Below are 22,457 nucleotides of genomic sequence, written 5' to 3' on the forward strand. Positions count from 1 at the left end.
TGTTTCTTTATTTCAAAATATATAAAGTAAATAATACGACAAGGATTCGAGGCTCAAGATTATTACTTGCAAATTATAGTTTGCCTAGATGCTTCCTGACCAAGTGGAGAACGCTATTCTTAAAATGGAAATGAGTTCTACTTAAATTATAACATTAACGTATTATGTGCACACAGTCAGCACAGCTCATATTTTGAAACACAACAACATAGAGATGGTGGTAGGAATAGCCCGCAGATCAAGCCTGCTCGCTATAGTTCATGATCAACTTCACTTTCCGGCCCATCTCTTGGTTTTGGAAGCATTCCAACGATTTCTCCAATCCAGCCTCAACTAGAGCATAGAACATACAAAAGGCCAGAACAGAACAGGCCCTTTGGCCCACGATGTTGTGCCGAGGTTCAACCCGAATGTAATGTAACCTACGCAATCCTCAACTCACTGCTCTCCATGTGCCCGTCCAGCAGTTCCTTGAATGACGCCAATGACTCTGCTTCCAACTGGACGGGCTGGCAACCCATTCCATGCATTCACAACTCTCTGCGTAAAGAACCTACCTCTGACGTCTCCTCGATACTTTCCTCCTGATATCTTCAAACTATGACTCGGGCTATTGACTCTGTCTATGCCACTCATTATTCAAAGATATTCAATGCTAGAACATCAATGACGCTCTGTCGTGAAGAACTGAGAAGGTTTCCAATCTTTGTTTATCCGCTGGTTGGATTCCCATCGAGCACAAAGAAAGACGATTGCGTTCGTCAGAGGGCATTGGCTTTCTGCACTTGAACCTCGTATGGTCTGCTTCAGTATCTGAGGAGTTTTCAGTGGTGCTACCATGATGCAATCGTGAACAAAAATGCCCACTTCTGACTATATGACAGAAGGAAGGTCACTGATGAAGCAGCAGAAGATGTTTGGATATATGACAGTACCCTTCCTGATGAAGGACTCCTGCTCGAGAGGTCGATTTTGCCGGTCCTCGGATGCTGCCTGCCCCGCTGTGCTTTTCCAGCACCACTCTCATCTCATTCGGCGTATGGAGTCTGGCCCATCATTCTGGGCTCACGGCCGGTCATCTCACTATGTCGATTTTACTTAATGCCAGAAAACTATGGATTGCGCCATGAAAATGCTCAAAAACGGAGTCTGCAGAGCGGACGTTTCCATCCGATCCCATCCCACACGCTGAGTGAACACACCCTGTTTACCGCGCAGCAGGACATTAGCGAGTGCACGCAGCCAGGCGAAGCAAACCCGTGGCATCGGGCCGAACTCTGTTCGAGCCGTGCAGCATTTGAAATAAAGGGTGCTGCAATGCGTTGCATTGGCCGGGAATCGAACCCGGGCCTCCCGCATGGCAGGCGAGAATTCTACCACTGAACCACCAATGCACCTGCGGGCGGGCTCCGCTAGAACTTTACTACAGTTTGAACTCCAGCAGGAAACTAAACCGGTATTCTTGATATTCTGTCCTGTGGCGCAGCATGCCGACTCCAATCTCCAGCATCTGCAGCCCTGACTTTCTCCATTGCTGATATAGCGAGAAACCAAGTAGGAAACTCGCAATGAAGCGCTGTTTGTTTGACTAGTTGGATTTTATCTGAACGCTGTTTCTTTATTTCAAAATATATAAAGTAAATAATACGACAAGGATTCGAGGCTCAAGATTATTACTTGCAAATTATAGTTTGCCTAGATGCTTCCTGACCAAGTGGAGAACGCTATTCTTAAAATGGAAATGAGTTCTACTTAAATTATAACATTAACGTATTATGTGCACACAGTCAGCACAGCTCATATTTTGAAACACAACAACATAGACTTGGTGGTAGGAATAGCCCGCAGATCAAGCCTGCTCGCTATAGTTCATGATCAACTTCACTTTCCGGCCCATCTCTTGGTTTTGGAAGCATTCCAACGATTTCTCCAATCCAGCCTCAACTAGAGCATAGAACATACAAAAGGCCAGAACAGAACAGGCCCTTTGGCCCACGATGTTGTGCCGAGGTTCAACCCGAATGTAATGTAACCTACGCAATCCTCAACTCACTGCTCTCCATGTGCCCGTCCAGCAGTTCCTTAAATGACGCCAATGACTCTGCTTCCAACTGGACGGGCTGGCAACCCATTCCATGCATTCACAACTCTCTGCGTAAAGAACCTACCTCTGACGTCTCCTCGATACTTTCCTCCTGATATCTTCAAACTATGACTCGGGCTATTGACTCTGTCTATGCCACTCATTATTCAAAGATATTCAATGCTAGAACATCAATGACGCTCTGTCGTGAAGAACTGAGAAGGTTTCCAATCTTTGTTTATCCACTGGTTGGATTCCCATCGAGCACAAAGAAAGACGATTGCGTTCGTCAGAGGGCATTGGCTTTCTGCATTTGAACCTAGTATGGTCTGCTTCAGTATCTGAGGAGTTGTCAGTGGTGCTACCATGATGCAATCGTGAACAAAAATGCCCACTTCTGACTATATGACAGGAGGAAGGTCACTGATGAAGCAGCAGAAGATGTTTGGATATATGACAGTACCCTTCCTGATGAAGGACTCCTGCTCGAGAGGTCGATTTTGCCGGTCCTCGGATGCTGCCTGCCCCGCTGTGCTTTTCCAGCACCACTCTCATCTCATTCGGCGTATGGAGTCTGGCCCATCATTCTGGGCTCACGGCCGGTCATCTCACTATGTCGATTTTACTTAATGCTAGAAAACTATGGATTGCGCCATGAAAATGCTCAAAAACATAGTCTGCAGAGCGGACGTTTCCATCCGATCCCATACCACAAGCTGAGTGAACACACCCTGTTTATCGCGCAGCAGGACATTGGCGAGTGCACGCAGCCAGGCGAAGCAAACCCGTGGCATCCGGCCGAACTCTGTTCGAGCCGTGCAGCATTCGAAATAAAGGGTGCTGCAATGCGTTGCATTGGCCGGAAATCGAACCCGGGCCTCCCGCGTGGCAGGCGAGAATTCTACCACTGAACCACCAATGCACCTGCGGGCGGGCCCCGCTAGAACTTTACTACAGTTTGAACTCCAGCAGGAAACTAAACCGGTATTCTTGATATTCTGTCCTGTGGCGCAGCATGCCGACTCCAATCTCCAGCATCTGCAGCCCTGACTTTCTCCATTGCTGATATAGCGAGAAACCAAGTAGGAAACTCGCAATGAAGCGCTGTTTGTTTGACTAGTTGGATTTTATCTGAACGCTGTTTCTTTATTTCAAAATATATAAAGTAAATAATACGACAAGGATTCGAGGCTCAAGATTATTACTTGCAAATTATAGTTTGCCTAGATGCTTCCTGACCAAGTGGAGAACGCTATTCTTAAAATGGAAATGAGTTCTACTTAAATTATAACATTAACGTATTATGTGCACACAGTCAGCACAGCTCATATTTTGAAACCCAACAACATAGAGATGGTGGTAGGAATAGCCCGCAGATCAAGCCTGCTCGCTATAGTTCATGATCAACTTCACTTTCCGGCCCATCTCTTGGTTTTGGAAGCATTCCAACGATTTCTCCAATCCAGCCTCAACTAGAGCATAGAACATACAAAAGGCCAGAACAGAACAGGCCCTTTGGCCCACGATGTTGTGCCGAGGTTCAACCCGAATGTAATGTAACCTACGCAATCCTCAACTCACTGCTCTCCATGTGCCCGTCCAGCAGTTCCTTAAATGACGCCAATGACTCTGCTTCCAACTGGACGGGCTGGCAACCCATTCCATGCATTCACAACTCTCTGCGTAAAGAACCTACCTCTGACGTCTCCTCGATACTTTCCTCCTGATATCTTCAAACTATGACTCGGGCTATTGACTCTGTCTATGCCACTCATTATTCAAAGATATTCAATGCTAGAACATCAATGACGCTCTGTCGTGAAGAACTGAGAAGGTTTCCAATCTTTGTTTATCCGCTGGTTGGATTCCCATCGAGCACAAAGAAAGACGATTGCGTTCGTCAGAGGGCATTGGCTTTCTGCACTTGAACCTCGTATGGTCTGCTTCAGTATCTGAGGAGTTGTCAGTGGTGCTACCATGATGCAATCGTGAACAAAAATGCCCACTTCTGACTATATGACAGAAGGAAGGTCACTGATGAAGCAGCAGAAGATGTTTGGATATATGACAGTACCCTTCCTGATGAAGGACTCCTGCTCGAGAGGTCGATTTTGCCGGTCCTCGGATGCTGCCTGCCCCGCTGTGCTTTTCCAGCACCACTCTCATCTCATTCGGCGTATGGAGTCTGGCCCATCATTCTGGGCTCACGGCCGGTCATCTCACTATGTCGATTTTACTTAATGCCAGAAAACTATGGATTGCGCCATGAAAATGCTCAAAAACATAGTCTGCAGAGCGGACGTTTCCATCCGATCCCATACCACAAGCTGAGTGAACACACCCTGTTTATCGCGCAGCAGGACATTGGCGAGTGCACGCAGCCAGGCGAAGCAAACCCGTGGCATCGGGCCGAACTCTGTTCGAGCCGTGCAGCATTCGAAATAAAGGGTGCTGCAATGCGTTGCATTGGCCGGAAATCGAACCCGGGCCTCCCGCGTGGCAGGCGAGAATTCTACCACTGAACCACCAATGCACCTGCGGGCGGGCCCCGCTAGAACTTTACTACAGTTTGAACTCCAGCAGGAAACTAAACCGGTATTCTTGATATTCTGTCCTGTGGCGCAGCATGCCGACTCCAATCTCCAGCATCTGCAGCCCTGACTTTCTCCATTGCTGATATAGCGAGAAACCAAGTAGGAAACTCGCAATGAAGCGCTGTTTGTTTGACTAGTTGGATTTTATCTGAACGCTGTTTCTTTATTTCAAAATATATAAAGTAAATAATACGACAAGGATTCGAGGCTCAAGATTATTACTTGCAAATTATAGTTTGCCTAGATGCTTCCTGACCAAGTGGAGAACGCTATTCTTAAAATGGAAATGAGTTCTACTTAAATTATAACATTAACGTATTATGTGCACACAGTCAGCACAGCTCATATTTTGAAACCCAACAACATAGAGATGGTGGTAGGAATAGCCCGCAGATCAAGCCTGCTCGCTATAGTTCATGATCAACTTCACTTTCCGGCCCATCTCTTGGTTTTGGAAGCATTCCAACGATTTCTCCAATCCAGCCTCAACTAGAGCATAGAACATACAAAAGGCCAGAACAGAACAGGCCCTTTGGCCCACGATGTTGTGCCGAGGTTCAACCCGAATGTAATGTAACCTACGCAATCCTCAACTCACTGCTCTCCATGTGCCCGTCCAGCAGTTCCTTAAATGACGCCAATGACTCTGCTTCCAACTGGACGGGCTGGCAACCCATTCCATGCATTCACAACTCTCTGCGTAAAGAACCTACCTCTGACGTCTCCTCGATACTTTCCTCCTGATATCTTCAAACTATGACTCGGGCTATTGACTCTGTCTATGCCACTCATTATTCAAAGATATTCAATGCTAGAACATCAATGACGCTCTGTCGTGAAGAACTGAGAAGGTTTCCAATCTTTGTTTATCCGCTGGTTGGATTCCCATCGAGCACAAAGAAAGACGATTGCGTTCGTCAGAGGGCATTGGCTTTCTGCACTTGAACCTCGTATGGTCTGCTTCAGTATCTGAGGAGTTGTCAGTGGTGCTACCATGATGCAATCGTGAACAAAAATGCCCACTTCTGACTATATGACAGAAGGAAGGTCACTGATGAAGCAGCAGAAGATGTTTGGATATATGACAGTACCCTTCCTGATGAAGGACTCCTGCTCGAGAGGTCGATTTTGCCGGTCCTCGGATGCTGCCTGCCCCGCTGTGCTTTTCCAGCACCACTCTCATCTCATTCGGCGTATGGAGTCTGGCCCATCATTCTGGGCTCACGGCCGGTCATCTCACTATGTCGATTTTACTTAATGCCAGAAAACTATGGATTGCGCCATGAAAATGCTCAAAAACATAGTCTGCAGAGCGGACGTTTCCATCCGATCCCATCCCACAAGCTGAGTGAACACACCCTGTTTATCGCGCAGCAGGACATTGGCGAGTGCACGCAGCCAGGCGAAGCAAACCCGTGGCATCGGGCCGAACTCTGTTCGAGCCGTGCAGCATTCGAAATAAAGGGTGCTGCAATGCGTTGCATGGGCCGGGAATCGAACCCGGGCCTCCCGCGTGGCAGGCGAGATTTCTACCACTGAACCACCAATGCACCTGCGGGCGAGCCCCGCTAGAACTTTACTACAGTTTGAACTCCAGCAGGAAACTAAACCGGTATTCTTGATATTCTGTCCTGTGGCGCAGCATGCCGACTCCAATCTCCAGCATCTGCAGCCCTGACTTTCTCCATTGCTGATATAGCGAGAAACCAAGTAGGAAACTCGCAATGAAGCGCTGTTTGTTTGACTAGTTGGATTTTACTGAACGCTGTTTCTTTATTTCAAAATATATAAAGTAAATAATACGACAAGGATTCGAGGCTCAAGATTATTACTTGCAAATTATAGTTTGCCTAGATGCTTCCTGACCAAGTGGAGAACGCTATTCTTAAAATGGAAATGAGTTCTACTTAAATTATAACATTAACGTATTATGTGCACACAGTCAGCACAGCTCATATTTTGAAACCCAACAACATAGAGATGGTGGTAGGGATAGCCCGCAGATCAAGCCTGCTCGCTATAGTTCATGATCAACTTCACTTTCCGGCCCATCTCTTGGTTTTGGAAGCATTCCAACGATTTCTCCAATCCAGCCTCAACTAGAGCATAGAACATACAAAAGGCCAGAACAGAACAGGCCCTTTGGCCCACGATGTTGTGCCGAGGTTCAACCCGAATGTAATGTAACCTACGCAATCCTCAACTCACTGCTCTCCATGTGCCCGTCCAGCAGTTCCTTAAATGACGCCAATGACTCTGCTTCCAACTGGACGGGCTGGCAACCCATTCCATGCATTCACAACTCTCTGCGTAAAGAACCTACCTCTGACGTCTCCTCGATACTTTCCTCCTGATATCTTCAAACTATGACTCGGGCTATTGACTCTGTCTATGCCACTCATTATTCAAAGATATTCAATGCTAGAACATCAATGACGCTCTGTCGTGAAGAACTGAGAAGGTTTCCAATCTTTGTTTATCCACTGGTTGGATTCCCATCGAGCACAAAGAAAGACGATTGCGTTCGTCAGAGGGCATTGGCTTTCTGCATTTGAACCTAGTATGGTCTGCTTCAGTATCTGAGGAGTTGTCAGTGGTGCTACCATGATGCAATCGTGAACAAAAATGCCCACTTCTGACTATATGACAGGAGGAAGGTCACTGATGAAGCAGCAGAAGATGTTTGGATATATGACAGTACCCTTCCTGATGAAGGACTCCTGCTCGAGAGGTCGATTTTGCCGGTCCTCGGATGCTGCCTGCCCCGCTGTGCTTTTCCAGCACCACTCTCATCTCATTCGGCGTATGGAGTCTGGCCCATCATTCTGGGCTCACGGCCGGTCATCTCACTATGTCGATTTTACTTAATGCCAGAAAACTATGGATTGCGCCATGAAAATGCTCAAAAACATAGTCTGCAGAGCGGACGTTTCCATCCGATCCCATCCCACAAGCTGAGTGAACACACCCTGTTTATCGCGCAGCAGGACATTGGCGAGTGCACGCAGCCAGGCAAAGCAAACCCGTGGCATCGGGCCGAACTCTGTTCGAGCCGTGCAGCATTCGAAATAAAGGGTGCTGCAATGCGTTGCATTGGCCGGAAATCGAACCCGGGCCTCCCGCGTGGCAGGCGAGAATTCTACCACTGAACCACCAATGCACCTGCGGGCGGGCCCCGCTAGAACTTTACTACAGTTTGAACTCCAGCAGGAAACTAAACCGGTATTCTTGATATTCTGTCCTGTGGCGCAGCATGCCGACTCCAATCTCCAGCATCTGCAGCCCTGACTTTCTCCATTGCTGATATAGCGAGAAACCAAGTAGGAAACTCGCAATGAAGCGCTGTTTGTTTGACTAGTTGGATTTTATCTGAACGCTGTTTCTTTATTTCAAAATATATAAAGTAAATAATACGACAAGGATTCGAGGCTCAAGATTATTACTTGCAAATTATAGTTTGCCTAGATGCTTCCTGACCAAGTGGAGAACGCTATTCTTAAAATGGAAATGAGTTCTACTTAAATTATAACATTAACGTATTATGTGCACACAGTCAGCACAGCTCATATTTTGAAACACAACAACATAGAGATGGTGGTAGGAATAGCCCGCAGATCAAGCCTGCTCGCTATAGTTCATGATCAACTTCACTTTCCGGCCCATCTCTTGGTTTTGGAAGCATTCCAACGATTTCTCCAATCCAGCCTCAACTAGAGCATAGAACATACAAAAGGCCAGAACAGAACAGGCCCTTTGGCCCACGATGTTGTGCCGAGGTTCAACCCGAATGTAATGTAACCTACGCAATCCTCAACTCACTGCTCTCCATGTGCCCGTCCAGCAGTTCCTTAAATGACGCCAATGACTCTGCTTCCAACTGGACGGGCTGGCAACCCATTCCATGCATTCACAACTCTCTGCGTAAAGAACCTACCTCTGACGTCTCCTCGATACTTTCCTCCTGATATCTTCAAACTATGACTCGGGCTATTGACTCTGTCTATGCCACTCATTATTCAAAGATATTCAATGCTAGAACATCAATGACGCTCTGTCGTGAAGAACTGAGAAGGTTTCCAATCTTTGTTTATCCGCTGGTTGGATTCCCATCGAGCACAAAGAAAGACGATTGCGTTCGTCAGAGGGCATTGGCTTTCTGCACTTGAACCTCGTATGGTCTGCTTCAGTATCTGAGGAGTTGTCAGTGGTGCTACCATGATGCAATCGTGAACAAAAATGCCCACTTCTGACTATATGACAGAAGGAAGGTCACTGATGAAGCAGCAGAAGATGTTTGGATATATGACAGTACCCTTCCTGATGAAGGACTCCTGCTCGAGAGGTCGATTTTGCCGGTCCTCGGATGCTGCCTGCCCCGCTGTGCTTTTCCAGCACCACTCTCATCTCATTCGGCGTATGGAGTCTGGCCCATCATTCTGGGCTCACGGCCGGTCATCTCACTATGTCGATTTTACTTAATGCCAGAAAACTATGGATTGCGCCATGAAAATGCTCAAAAACATAGTCTGCAGAGCGGACGTTTCCATCCGATCCCATCCCACAAGCTGAGTGAACACACCCTGTTTATCGCGCAGCAGGACATTGGCGAGTGCACGCAGCCAGGCGAAGCAAACCCGTGGCATCGGGCCGAACTCTGTTCGAGCCGTGCAGCATTCGAAATAAAGGGTGCTGCAATGCGTTGCATTGGCCGGAAATCGAACCCGGGCCTCCCGCGTGGCAGGCGAGAATTCTACCACTGAACCACCAATGCACCTGCGGGCGGGCCCCGCTAGAACTTTACTACAGTTTGAACTCCAGCAGGAAACTAAACCGGTATTCTTGATATTCTGTCCTGTGGCGCAGCATGCCGACTCCAATCTCCAGCATCTGCAGCCCTGACTTTCTCCATTGCTGATATAGCGAGAAACCAAGTAGGAAACTCGCAATGAAGCGCTGTTTGTTTGACTAGTTGGATTTTATCTGAACGCTGTTTCTTTATTTCAAAATATATAAAGTAAATAATACGACAAGGATTCGAGGCTCAAGATTATTACTTGCAAATTATAGTTTGCCTAGATGCTTCCTGACCAAGTGGAGAACGCTATTCTTAAAATGGAAATGAGTTCTACTTAAATTATAACATTAACGTATTATGTGCACACAGTCAGCACAGCTCATATTTTGAAACACAACAACATAGAGATGGTGGTAGGAATAGCCCGCAGATCAAGCCTGCTCGCTATAGTTCATGATCAACTTCACTTTCCGGCCCATCTCTTGGTTTTGGAAGCATTCCAACGATTTCTCCAATCCAGCCTCAACTAGAGCATAGAACATACAAAAGGCCAGAACAGAACAGGCCCTTTGGCCCACGATGTTGTGCCGAGGTTCAACCCGAATGTAATGTAACCTACGCAATCCTCAACTCACTGCTCTCCATGTGCCCGTCCAGCAGTTCCTTAAATGACGCCAATGACTCTGCTTCCAACTGGACGGGCTGGCAACCCATTCCATGCATTCACAACTCTCTGCGTAAAGAACCTACCTCTGACGTCTCCTCGATACTTTCCTCCTGATATCTTCAAACTATGACTCGGGCTATTGACTCTGTCTATGCCACTCATTATTCAAAGATATTCAATGCTAGAACATCAATGACGCTCTGTCGTGAAGAACTGAGAAGGTTTCCAATCTTTGTTTATCCGCTGGTTGGATTCCCATCGAGCACAAAGAAAGACGATTGCGTTCGTCAGAGGGCATTGGCTTTCTGCACTTGAACCTCGTATGGTCTGCTTCAGTATCTGAGGAGTTGTCAGTGGTGCTACCATGATGCAATCGTGAACAAAAATGCCCACTTCTGACTATATGACAGAAGGAAGGTCACTGATGAAGCAGCAGAAGATGTTTGGATATATGACAGTACCCTTCCTGATGAAGGACTCCTGCTCGAGAGGTCGATTTTGCCGGTCCTCGGATGCTGCCTGCCCCGCTGTGCTTTTCCAGCACCACTCTCATCTCATTCGGCGTATGGAGTCTGGCCCATCATTCTGGGCTCACGGCCGGTCATCTCACTATGTCGATTTTACTTAATGCCAGAAAACTATGGATTGCGCCATGAAAATGCTCAAAAACGGAGTCTGCAGTTCGGACGTTCCCACCCGATCCCATCCCACACGCTGAGTGAACACACCCTGTTTATCGCGCAGCAGGACATTAGCGAGTGCACGCAGCCAGGCGAAGCAAACCCGTGGCATCGGGGCGAACTCTGTTCGAGCCGTGCAGCATTTGAAATAAAGGGCGCTGCAATGCGTTGCATTGGCCGGGAATCGAACCCGGGCCTCCCGCGTGGCAGGCGAGAATTGTACCACTGAACCACCAATGCATCTGCAGGCGGGCCCCGCTAGAACTTTACTACAGTTTGAACTCCAGCAGGAAACTAAACCGGTATTCTTGATATTCTGTCCTGTGGCGCAGCATGCCGACTCCAATCTCCAGCATCTGCAGCCCTGACTTTCTCCATTGCTGATATAGCGAGAAACCAAGTAGGAAACTCGCAATGAAGCGCTGTTTGTTTGACTAGTTGGATTTTATCTGAACGCTGTTTCTTTATTTCAAAATATATAAAGTAAATAATACGACAAGGATTCGAGGCTCAAGATTATTACTTGCAAATTATAGTTTGCCTAGATGCTTCCTGACCAAGTGGAGAACGCTATTCTTAAAATGGAAATGAGTTCTACTTAAATTATAACATTAACGTATTATGTGCACACAGTCAGCACAGCTCATATTTTGAAACACAACAACATAGAGATGGTGGTAGGAATAGCCCGCAGATCAAGCCTGCTCGCTATAGTTCATGATCAACTTCACTTTCCGGCCCATCTCTTGGTTTTGGAAGCATTCCAACGATTTCTCCAATCCAGCCTCAACTAGAGCATAGAACATACAAAAGGCCAGAACAGAACAGGCCCTTTGGCCCACGATGTTGTGCCGAGGTTCAACCCGAATGTAATGTAACCTACGCAATCCTCAACTCACTGCTCTCCATGTGCCCGTCCAGCAGTTCCTTAAATGACGCCAATGACTCTGCTTCCAACTGGACGGGCTGGCAACCCATTCCATGCATTCACAACTCTCTGCGTAAAGAACCTACCTCTGACGTCTCCTCGATACTTTCCTCCTGATATCTTCAAACTATGACTCGGGCTATTGACTCTGTCTGTGCCACTCATTATTCAAAGATATTCAATGCTAGAACATCAATGACGCTCTGTCGTGAAGAACTGAGAAGGTTTCCAATCTTTGTTTATCGACTGGTTGGAGTCCCATCGAGCACAAAGAAAGACGATTGCGTTCGTCAGAGGGCATTGGCTTTCTGCATTTGAACCTAGTATGGTCTGCTTCAGTATCTGAGGAGTTGTCAGTGGTGCTACCATGATGCAATCGTGAACAAAAATGCCCACTTCTGACTATATGACAGAAGGAAGGTCACTGATGAAGCAGCAGAAGATGTTTGGATATATGACAGTACCCTTCCTGATGAAGGACTCCTGCTCGAGAGGTCGATTTTGCCGGTCCTCGGATGCTGCCTGCCCCGCTGTGCTTTTCCAGCACCACTCTCATCTCATTCGGCGTATGGAGTCTGGCCCATCATTCTGGGCTCACGGCCGGTCATCTCACTATGTCGATTTTACTTAATGCCAGAAAACTATGGATTGCGCCATGAAAATGCTCAAAAACGTAGTCTGCAGAGCGGACGTTTCCATTCGATCCCATCCCACAAGCTGAGAGAACACACCCTGTTTATCGCGCAGCAGGACATTGGCGAGTGCACGCAGCCAGGCGAAGCAAACCCGTGGCATCGGGCCGAACACGGTTCTAGCCGTGTAGCATTCGAAATAAAGGGTGCTGCAATGCGTTGCATTGGCCGGAAATCGAACCCGGGCCTCCAGCGTGGCAGGCGAGAATTCTACCACTGAACCACCAATGCACCTGCGGGCGGGCCCCGCTAGAACTTTACTACAGTTTGAACTCCAGCAGGAAACTAAACCGGTATTCTTGATATTCTGTCCTGTGGCGCAGCATGCCGACTCCAATCTCCAGCATCTGCAGCCCTGACTTTCTCCATTGCTGATATAGCGAGAAACCAAGTAGGAAACTCGCAATGAAGCGCTGTTTGTTTGACTAGTTGGATTTTATCTGAACGCTGTTTCTTTATTTCAAAATATATAAAGTAAATAATACGACAAGGATTCGAGGCTCAAGATTATTACTTGCAAATTATAGTTTGCCTAGATGCTTCCTGACCAAGTGGAGAACGCTATTCTTAAAATGGAAATGAGTTCTACTTAAATTATAACATTAACGTATTATGTGCACACAGTCAGCACAGCTCATATTTTGAAACACAACAACATAGAGATGGTGGTAGGAATAGCCCGCAGATCAAGCCTGCTCGCTATAGTTCATGATCAACTTCACTTTCCGGCCCATCTCTTGGTTTTGGAAGCATTCCAACGATTTCTCCAATCCAGCCTCAACTAGAGCATAGAACATACAAAAGGCCAGAACAGAACAGGCCCTTTGGCCCACGATGTTGTGCCGAGGTTCAACCCGAATGTAATGTAACCTACGCAATCCTCAACTCACTGCTCTCCATGTGCCCGTCCAGCAGTTCCTTAAATGACGCCAATGACTCTGCTTCCAACTGGACGGGCTGGCAACCCATTCCATGCATTCACAACTCTCTGCGTAAAGAACCTACCTCTGACGTCTCCTCGATACTTTCCTCCTGATATCTTCAAACTATGACTCGGGCTATTGACTCTGTCTATGCCACTCATTATTCAAAGATATTCAATGCTAGAACATCAATGACGCTCTGTCGTGAAGAACTGAGAAGGTTTCCAATCTTTGTTTATCCGCTGGTTGGATTCCCATCGAGCACAAAGAAAGACGATTGCGTTCGTCAGAGGGCATTGGCTTTCTGCACTTGAACCTCGTATGGTCTGCTTCAGTATCTGAGGAGTTGTCAGTGGTGCTACCATGATGCAATCGTGAACAAAAATGCCCACTTCTGACTATATGACAGAAGGAAGGTCACTGATGAAGCAGCAGAAGATGTTTGGATATATGACAGTACCCTTCCTGATGAAGGACTCCTGCTCGAGAGGTCGATTTTGCCGGTCCTCGGATGCTGCCTGCCCCGCTGTGCTTTTCCAGCACCACTCTCATCTCATTCGGCGTATGGAGTCTGGCCCATCATTCTGGGCTCACGGCCGGTCATCTCACTATGTCGATTTTACTTAATGCCAGAAAACTATGGATTGCGCCATGAAAATGCTCAAAAACGTAGTCTGCAGAGCGGACGTTTCCATTCGATCCCATCCCACAAGCTGAGAGAACACACCCTGTTTATCGCGCAGCAGGACATTGGCGAGTGCACGCAGCCAGGCGAAGCAAACCCGTGGCATCGGGCCGAACTCTGTTCGAGCCGTGCAGCATTCGAGATAAAGGGTCCTGCAATGCGTTGCATTGGCCGGAAATCGAACCCGGGCCTCCCGCGTGGCAGGCGAGAATTCTACCACTGAACCACCAATGCACCTGCGGGTGGGCCCCGCTAGAACTTTACTACAGTTTGAACTCCAGCAGGAAACTAAACCGGTATTCTTGATATTCTGTCCTGTGGCGCAGCATGCCGACTCCAATCTCCAGCATCTGCAGCCCTGACTTTCTCCATTGCTGATATAGCGAGAAACCAAGTAGGAAACTCGCAATGAAGCGCTGTTTGTTTGACTAGTTGGATTTTATCTGAACGCTGTTTCTTTATTTCAAAATATATAAAGTAAATAATACGACAAGGATTCGAGGCTCAAGATTATTACTTGCAAATTATAGTTTGCCTAGATGCTTCCTGACCAAGTGGAGAACGCTATTCTTAAAATGGAAATGAGTTCTACTTAAATTATAACATTAACGTATTATGTGCACACAGTCAGCACAGCTCATATTTTGAAACACAACAACATAGAGATGGTGGTAGGAATAGCCCGCAGATCAAGCCTGCTCGCTATAGTTCATGATCAACTTCACTTTCCGGCCCATCTCTTGGTTTTGGAAGCATTCCAACGATTTCTCCAATCCAGCCTCAACTAGAGCATAGAACATACAAAAGGCCAGAACAGAACAGGCCCTTTGGCCCACGATGTTGTGCCGAGGTTCAACCCGAATGTAATGTAACCTACGCAATCCTCAACTCACTGCTCTCCATGTGCCCGTCCAGCAGTTCCTTAAATGACGCCAATGACTCTGCTTCCAACTGGACGGGCTGGCAACCCATTCCATGCATTCACAACTCTCTGCGTAAAGAACCTACCTCTGACGTCTCCTCGATACTTTCCTCCTGATATCTTCAAACTATGACTCGGGCTATTGACTCTGTCTATGCCACTCATTATTCAAAGATATTCAATGCTAGAACATCAATGACGCTCTGTCGTGAAGAACTGAGAATGTTTCCAATCTTTGTTTATCCGCTGGTTGGATTCCCATCGAGCACAAAGAAAGACGATTCCGTTCGTCAGAGGGCATTGGCTTTCTGCACTTGAACCTCGTATGGTCTGCTTCAGTATCTGAGGAGTTGTCAGTGGTGCTACCATGATGCAATCGTGAACAAAAATGCCCACTTCTGACTATATGACAGAAGGAAGGTCACTGATGAAGCAGCAGAAGATGTTTGGATATATGACAGTACCCTTCCTGATGAAGGACTCCTGCTCGAGAGGTCGATTTTGCCGGTCCTCGGATGCTGCCTGCCCCGCTGTGCTTTTCCAGCACCACTCTCATCTCATTCGGCGTATGGAGTCTGGCCCATCATTCTGGGCTCACGGCCGGTCATCTCACTATGTCGATTTTACTTAATGCCAGAAAACTATGGATTGCGCCATGAAAATGCTCAAAAACGGAGTCTGCAGAGCGGACCTTTCCATCCGATCCCATCCCACACGCCGAGTGAACACACCCTGTTTATCGCGCAGCAGGACATTGGCGAGTGCACGCAGCCAGGCGAAGCAAACCCGTGGCATCGGGCCGAACTCTGTTCGAGCCGTGCAGCATTTGAAATAAAGGGTGCTGCAATGCGTTGCATTGGCCGGACATCGTACCCGGGCCTCCCGCGTGGCAGGCGAGAATTCCACCACTGAACCACCGATGCACCTGCGGGCGGGCCCCGCTAGAACTTTACTACAGTTTGAACTCCAGCAGGAAACTAAACCGGTATTCTTGATATTCTGTCCTGTGGCGCAGCATGCCGACTCCAATCTCCAGCATCTGCAGCCCTGACTTTCTCCATTGCTGATATAGCGAGAAACCAAGTAGGAAACTCGCAATGAAGCGCTGTTTGTTTGACTAGTTGGATTTTATCTGAACGCTGTTTCTTTATTTCAAAATATATAAAGTAAATAATACGACAAGGATTCGAGGCTCAAGATTATTACTTGCAAATTATAGTTTGCCTAGATGCTTCCTGACCAAGTGGAGAACGCTATTCTTAAAATGGAAATGAGTTCTACTTAAATTATAACATTAGCGTATTATGTGCACACAGTCAGCACAGCTCATATTTTGAAACACAACAACATAGAGATGGTGGTAGGAATAGCCCGCAGATCAAGCCTGCTCGCTATAGTTCATGATCAACTTCACTTTCCGGCCCATCTCTTGGTTTTGGAAGCATTCCAACGATTTCTCCAATCCAGCCTCAACTAGAGCATAGAACATACAAAAGGCCAGAACAGAACAGGCCCTTTGGCCCACGATGTTGTGCCGAGGTTCAACCCGAATGTAATGTAACCTACGCAATCCTCAACTCACTGCTCTCCATGTGCCCGTCCAGCAGTTCCTTAAATGACGCCAATGACTCTGCTTCCAACTGGACGGGCTGGCAACCCATTCCATGCATTCACAACTCTCTGCGTAAAGAACCTACCTCTGACGTCTCCTCGATACGTTCCTCCTGATATCTTCAAACTATGACTCGGGCTATTGACTCTGTCTGTGCCACTCATTATTCAAAGATATTCAATGCTAGAACATCAATGACGCTCTGTCGTGAAGAACTGAGAAGGTTTCCAATCTTTGTTTATCCACTGGTTGGAGTCCCATCGAGCACAAAGAAAGACGATTGCGTTCGTCAGAGGGCATTGGCTTTCTGCATTTGAACCTAGTATGGTCTGCTTCAGTATCTGAGGAGTTTTCGGTGGTGCTACCATGATGCAATCGTGAACAAAAATGCCCACATCTGACTATATGACAGAAGGAAGGTCACTGATGAAGCAGCAGAAGATGTTTGGATATATGACAGTACCCTTCCTGATGAAGTACTCCTGCTCGAGAGGTCGATTTTGCCGGTCCTCGGATGCTGCCTGCCCCGCTGTGCTTTTCCAGCACCACTCTCATCTCATTCGGCGTATGGAGTCAGGCCCATCATTCTGGGCTCACGGCCGGTCATCTCACTATGTCGATTTTACTTAATGCCAGAAAACTATGGATTGCGCCATGAAAATGCTCAAAAACATAGTCTGCAGAGCGGACGTTTCCATCCGATCCCATCCCACAAGCTGAGTGAACACACCCTGTTTATCGCGCAGCAGGACATTGGCGAGTGCACGCAGCCAGGCGAAGCAAACCCGTGGCATCGGGCCGAACTCTGTTCGAGCCGTGCAGCATTCGAAATAAAGGGTGCTGCAATGCGTTGCATTGGCCGGAAATCGAACCCGGGCCTCCCGCGTGGCAGGCGAGAATTCTACCACTGAACCACCAATGCACCTGCGGGCGGGCCCCGCTAGAACTTTACTACAGTTTGAACTCCCGCAGGAAACTAAACCGGTATTCTTGATATTCTGTCCTGTGGCGCAGCATGCCGACTCCAATCTCCAGCATCTGCAGCCCTGACTTTCTCCATTGCTGATATAGCGAGAAACCAAGTAGGAAACTCGCAATGAAGCGCTGTTTGTTTGACTAGTTGGATTTTATCTGAACGCTGTTTCTTTATTTCAAAATATATAAAGTAAATAATACGACAAGATTCGAGGCTCAAGATTATTACTTGCAAATTATAGTTTGCCTAGATGCTTCCTGACCAAGTGGAGAACGCTATTCTTAAAATGGAAATGAGTTCTACTTAAATTATAACATTAACGTATTATGTGCACACAGTCAGCACAGCTCATATTTTGAAACACAACAACATAGAGATGGTGGTAGGAATAGCCCGCAGATCAAGCCTGCTCGCTATAGTTCATGATCAACTTCACTTTCCGGCCCATCTCTTGGTTTTGGAAGCATTCCAACGATTTCTCCAATCCAGCCTCAACCAGAGCATAGAACATACAAAAGGCCAGAACAGAACAGGCCCTTTGGCCCACGATGTTGTGCCGAGGTTCAACCCGAATGTAATGTAACCTACGCAATCCTCAACTCACTGCTCTCCATGTGCCCGTCCAGCAGTTCCTTAAATGACGCCAATGACTCTGCTTCCAACTGGACGGGCTAGCAACCCATTCCATGCATTCACAACTCTCTGCGTAAAGAACCTACCTCTGACGTCTCCTCGATACTTTCCTCCTGATATCTTCAAACTATGACTCGGGCTATTGACTCTGTCTGTGCCACTCATTATTCAAAGATATTCAATGCTAGAACATCAATGACGCTCTGTCGTGAAGAACTGAGAAGGTTTCCAATCTTTGTTTATCCACTGGTTGGATTCCCATCGAGCACAAAGAAAGACGATTGCGTTCGTCAGAGGGCATTGGCTTTCTGCACTTGAACCTCGTATGGTCTGCTTCAGTATCTGAGGAGTTTTCAGTGGTGCTACCATGATGCAATCGTGAACAAAAATGCCCACTTCTGACTATATGACAGGAGGAAGGTCACTGATGAAGCAGCAGAAGATGTTTGGATATATGACAGTACCCTTCCTGATGAAGGACTCCTGCTCGAGAGGTCGATTTTGCCGGTCCTCGGATGCTGCCTGCCCCGCTGTGCTTTTCCAGCACCACTCTCATCTCATTCGGCGTATGGAGTCTGGCCCATCATTCTGGGCTCACGGCCGGTCATCTCACTATGTCGATTTTACTTAATGCCAGAAAACTATGGATTGCGCCATGAAAATGCTCAAAAACGGAGTCTGCAGAGCGGACGTTTCCATCCGATCCCATCCCACACGCTGAGTGAACACACCCTGTTTATCGCGCAGCAGGACATTGGCGAGTGCACGCAGCCAGGCGAAGCAAACCCGTGGCATCGGGCCGAACTCTGTTCGAGCCGTGCAGCATTTGAAATAAAGGGTGCTGCAATGCGTTGCATTGGCCGGAAATCGAACCCGGGCCTCCCGCGTGGCAGGCGAGAATTCTACCACTGAACCACCAATGCACCTGCGGGCTGGCCCCGCTAGAACTTTACTACTGTTTGAACTCCAGCAGGAAACTAAACCGGTATTCTTGATATTCTGTCCTGTGGCGCAGCATGCCGACTCCAATCTCCAGCATCTGCAGCCCTGACTTTCTCCATTGCTGATATAGCGAGAAACCAAGTAGGAAACTCGCAATGAAGCGCTGTTTGTTTGACTAGTTGGATTTTATCTGAACGCTGTTTCTTTATTTCAAAATATATAAAGTAAATAATACGACAAGGATTCGAGGCTCAAGATTATTACTTGCAAATTATAGTTTGCCTAGATGCTTCCTGACCAAGTGGAGAACGCTATTCTTAAAATGGAAATGAGTTCTACTTAAATTATAACATTAACGTATTATGTGCACACAGTCAGCACAGCTCATATTTTGAAACACAACAACATAGAGATGGTGGTAGGAATAGCCCGCAGATCAAGCCTGCTCGCTATAGTTCATGATCAACTTCACTTTCCGGCCCATCTCTTGGTTTTGGAAGCATTCCAACGATTTCTCCAATCCAGCCTCAACTAGAGCATAGAACATACAAAAGGCCAGAACAAAACAGGCCCTTTGGCCCACGATGTTGTGCCGAGGTTCAACCCGAATGTAATGTAACCTACGCAATCCTCAACTCACTGCTCTCCATGTGCCCGTCCAGCAGTTCCTTAAATGACGCCAATGACTCTGCTTCCAACTGGACGGGCTGGCAACCCATTCCATGCATTCACAACTCTCTGCGTAAAGAACCTACCTCTGACGTCTCCTCGATACTTTCCTCCTGATATCTTCAAACTATGACTCGGGCTATTGACTCTGTCTATGCCACTCATTATTCAAAGATATTCAATGCTAGAACATCAATGACGCTCTGTCGTGAAGAACTGAGAAGGTTTCCAATCTTTGTTTATCCACTGGTTGGATTCCCATCGAGCACAAAGAAAGACGATTGCGTTCGTCAGAGGGCATTGGCTTTCTGCACTTGAACCTCGTATGGTCTGCTTCAGTATCTGAGGAGTTTTCAGTGGTGCTACCATGATGCAATCGTGAACAAAAATGCCCACTTCTGACTATATGACAGAAGGAAGGTCACTGATGAAGCAGCAGAAGATGTTTGGATATATGACAGTACCCTTCCTGATGAAGGACTCCTGCTCGAGAGGTCGATTTTGCCGGTCCTCGGATGCTGCCTGCCCCGCTGTGCTTTTCCAGCACCACTCTCATCTCATTCGGCGTATGGAGTCTGGCCCATCATTCTGGGCTCACGGCCGGTCATCTCACTATGTCGATTTTACTGAATGCCATAAAACTATGGATTGCGCCATGAAAATGCTCAAAAACGGAGTCTGCAGAGCGGACGTTTCCATCCGATCCCATCCCACACGCTGAGTGAACATACTCTGTTTATCGCGCAGCAGGACATTGGCGAGTGCACGCAGCCAGGCGAAGCAAACCCGTGGCATCGGGCCGAACTCTGTTCGAGCCGTGCAGCATTTGAAATAAAGGGTGCTGTAATGCGTTGCATTGGCCGGGAATCGAACGCGGGCCTCCCGCGTGGCAGGCGAGAATTCTACCACTGAACCACCAATGCACCTGCGGGCGGGCCCCGCTAGAACTTTACTACAGTTTGAACTCCAGCAGGAAACTAAACCGGTATTCTTGATATTCTGTCCTGTGGCGCAGCATGCCGACTCCAATCTCCAGCATCTGCAGCCCTGACTTTCTCCATTGCTGATATAGCGAGAAACCAAGTAGGAAACTCGCAATGAAGCGCTGTTTGTTTGACTAGTTGGATTTTATCTGAACGCTGTTTCTTTATTTCAAAATATATAAAGTAAATAATACGACAAGGATTCGAGGCTCAAGATTATTACTTGCAAATTATAGTTTGCCTAGATGCTTCCTGACCAAGTGGAGAACGCTATTCTTAAAATGGAAATGAGTTCTACCTAAATTATAACATTAACGTATTATGTGCACACAGTCAGCACAGCTCATATTTTGAAACACAACAACATAGAGATGGTGGTAGGAATAGCCCGCAGATCAAGCCTGCTCGCTATAGTTCATGATCAACTTCACTTTCCGGCCCATCTCTTGGTTTTGGAAGCATTCCAACGATTTCTCCAATCCAGCCTCAACTAGAGCATAGAACATACAAAAGGCCAGAACAGAACAGGCCCTTTGGCCCACGATGTTGTGCCGAGGTTCAACCCGAATGTAATGTAACCTACGCAATCCTCAACTCACTGCTCTCCATGTGCCCGTCCAGCAGTTCCTTAAATGACGCCAATGACTGCTTCCAACTGGACGGGCTGGCAACCCATTCCATGCATTCACAACTCTCTGCATAAAGAACCTACCTCTGACGTCTCCTCGATACTTTCCTCCTGATATCTTCAAACTATGACTCGGGCTATTGACTCTGTCTGTGCCACTCATTATTCAAAGATATTCAATGCTAGAACATCAATGACGCTCTGTCGTGAAGAACTGAGAAGGTTTCCAATCTTTGTTTATCCGCTGGTTGGATTCCCATCGAGCACAAAGAAAGACGATTGCGTTCGTCAGAGGGCATTGGCTTTCTGCATTTGAACCTAGTATGGTCTGCTTCAGTATCTGAGGAGTTGTCAGTGGTGCTACCATGATGCAATCGTGAACAAAAATGCCCACTTCTGACTATATGACAGAAGGAAGGTCACTGATGAAGCAGCAGAAGATGTGTTTGGATATATGACAGTACCCTTCCTGATGAAGGACTCCTGCTCGAGAGGTCGATTTTGCCGGTCCTCGGATGCTGCCTGCCCCGCTGTGCTTTTCCAGCACCACTCTCATCTCATTCGGCGTATGGAGTCTGGCCCATCATTCTGGGCTCACGGCCGGTCATCTCACTATGTCGATTTTACTTAATGCCAGAAAACTATGGATTGCGCCATGAAAATGCTCAAAAACGGAGTCTGCAGAGCGGACCTTTCCATCCGATCCCATCCCACACGCTGAGTGAACACACCCTGTTTATCGCGCAGCAGGACATTGGCGAGTGCACGCAGCCAGGCGAAGCAAACCCGTGGCATCGGGCCGAACTCTGTTCGAGCCGTGCAGCATTTGAAATAAAGGGTGCTGCAATGCGTTGCATTGGTCGGGAATCGAACCCCGGCCTCCCGCGTAGGCAGGGGAGAATTCTACCACTGAACCACCAATGCACGTGCGGGCGCGCCCCGCTAGAACTTTACTACAGTTTGAACTCCAGCAGGAAACTAAACCGGTGTTCTTGATATTCTGTCCTGTGGCGCAGCATGCCGACTCCAATCTCCAGCATCTGCA

At 47.5% G+C, this 22,457-nt stretch overlaps 12 non-coding genes across 12 annotated transcripts; all 12 read right to left on the minus strand.

Moving 5' to 3' along the window:
• Window positions 1-1,323: 1,323 nt before the first annotated feature.
• Window positions 1,324-1,394, minus strand: trnag-gcc (transfer RNA glycine (anticodon GCC)). Its single transcript has one exon. It is a non-coding gene; the product is annotated as a tRNA-Gly (tRNA).
• Window positions 1,395-2,934: 1,540 nt separating this feature from the next.
• Window positions 2,935-3,005, minus strand: trnag-gcc (transfer RNA glycine (anticodon GCC)). The gene has a single exon. It is a non-coding gene; the product is annotated as a tRNA-Gly (tRNA).
• Window positions 3,006-4,545: 1,540 nt separating this feature from the next.
• Window positions 4,546-4,616, minus strand: trnag-gcc (transfer RNA glycine (anticodon GCC)). Its single transcript has one exon. It is a non-coding gene; the product is annotated as a tRNA-Gly (tRNA).
• Window positions 4,617-6,156: 1,540 nt separating this feature from the next.
• Window positions 6,157-6,227, minus strand: trnag-gcc (transfer RNA glycine (anticodon GCC)). The gene has a single exon. It is a non-coding gene; the product is annotated as a tRNA-Gly (tRNA).
• A 1,539-nt stretch (window positions 6,228-7,766) lies between these two features.
• On the minus strand, window positions 7,767-7,837 carry trnag-gcc (transfer RNA glycine (anticodon GCC)). Its single transcript has one exon. It is a non-coding gene; the product is annotated as a tRNA-Gly (tRNA).
• A 1,540-nt stretch (window positions 7,838-9,377) lies between these two features.
• On the minus strand, window positions 9,378-9,448 carry trnag-gcc (transfer RNA glycine (anticodon GCC)). The gene has a single exon. It is a non-coding gene; the product is annotated as a tRNA-Gly (tRNA).
• A 1,540-nt stretch (window positions 9,449-10,988) lies between these two features.
• trnag-gcc (transfer RNA glycine (anticodon GCC)) lies at window positions 10,989-11,059 on the minus strand. The gene has a single exon. It is a non-coding gene; the product is annotated as a tRNA-Gly (tRNA).
• Window positions 11,060-12,599: 1,540 nt separating this feature from the next.
• trnag-gcc (transfer RNA glycine (anticodon GCC)) lies at window positions 12,600-12,670 on the minus strand. Its single transcript has one exon. It is a non-coding gene; the product is annotated as a tRNA-Gly (tRNA).
• Window positions 12,671-14,210: 1,540 nt separating this feature from the next.
• Window positions 14,211-14,281, minus strand: trnag-gcc (transfer RNA glycine (anticodon GCC)). The gene has a single exon. It is a non-coding gene; the product is annotated as a tRNA-Gly (tRNA).
• Window positions 14,282-17,432: 3,151 nt separating this feature from the next.
• Window positions 17,433-17,503, minus strand: trnag-gcc (transfer RNA glycine (anticodon GCC)). Its single transcript has one exon. It is a non-coding gene; the product is annotated as a tRNA-Gly (tRNA).
• A 1,539-nt stretch (window positions 17,504-19,042) lies between these two features.
• trnag-gcc (transfer RNA glycine (anticodon GCC)) lies at window positions 19,043-19,113 on the minus strand. The gene has a single exon. It is a non-coding gene; the product is annotated as a tRNA-Gly (tRNA).
• Window positions 19,114-20,653: 1,540 nt separating this feature from the next.
• Window positions 20,654-20,724, minus strand: trnag-gcc (transfer RNA glycine (anticodon GCC)). Its single transcript has one exon. It is a non-coding gene; the product is annotated as a tRNA-Gly (tRNA).
• Between the last annotated feature and the right edge of the window lie 1,733 nt (window positions 20,725-22,457).

The sequence above is a fragment of the Chiloscyllium punctatum genome, chromosome 30 (assembly GCF_047496795.1).
Source record: "Chiloscyllium punctatum isolate Juve2018m chromosome 30, sChiPun1.3, whole genome shotgun sequence".
Taxonomy (NCBI): domain Eukaryota; kingdom Metazoa; phylum Chordata; class Chondrichthyes; order Orectolobiformes; family Hemiscylliidae; genus Chiloscyllium; species Chiloscyllium punctatum.